Source organism: Elephantulus edwardii, unplaced genomic scaffold (genome assembly GCF_000299155.1).
Source record: "Elephantulus edwardii isolate Elephantulus edwardi_28Jun2011 unplaced genomic scaffold, EleEdw1.0 scaffold00208, whole genome shotgun sequence".
NCBI classification, from domain to species: domain Eukaryota; kingdom Metazoa; phylum Chordata; class Mammalia; order Macroscelidea; family Macroscelididae; genus Elephantulus; species Elephantulus edwardii.
The window spans coordinates 3793860-3794524 of NW_006399958.1; the positions used below are offsets into that span (position 1 = coordinate 3793860).

The 665-nt window shown below is 37.9% G+C and overlaps 1 protein-coding gene across 1 annotated transcript in view; it reads right to left on the reverse strand.

Moving 5' to 3' along the window:
* The window catches only part of LOC102843481 (zinc finger protein 845-like), a 578666-nt gene that overhangs the window by 516500 nt on the left and 61501 nt on the right, over window positions 1–665 (reverse strand). The gene's annotated exons all lie outside the window — the stretch shown is intronic.

Below are 665 nucleotides of genomic sequence, written 5' to 3' on the forward strand. Positions count from 1 at the left end.
CTGGGCGGAGAGAGAAGTGCAGCAATGAATGAATGGAAATCCAAAATCTCTGTAAATGCTCATTAAAATTATTTTTAAAAAAATATAATACTCTGTGTTGGGTATCAAAGTCTCTTTGGACCAGGAGCCACCAATCAGAATTTCTCAGAATCCATAGTCATAAACATGCTTTGAGGGGTACCAAATCCTCTCTGGAGTGTCTATTCCCTAAAGAATCACATTGTTGTCCTGCAAGATATTTTTCAGGGATGCAACCAGTCAAATTCGAGGTGTGTCACATCAAGACTAACACATTGGCCAGTTGGGCTCAATACAGCATTTTCTTATTAGCACATTAAGTCTCCGGGCTTGATAAGACATCTTTCAAATAGCATTAAGTCTCTGAGCTTGACATAGCACAGGCTGAGGATGCATCAAAAATTCTCCTCTTGATATAATTGAAGAATGGGACCTGCTAAAGATTAAATCCTTGTGCACATGGAAAGCATTTTCCAACAGAGTGAAAAGAAAACCTACTGACTGGGGGTAAAAAAATAATTTGGCAATATCATCTCAGACAAGGATCTCACATCAAAAATTTACCGAATCCCTCAGGGCTTTCACAAGAAAAAGACTGATAACATAATTACAAAATGGGCAAAATACATGGAAAGACTTTTCACAGA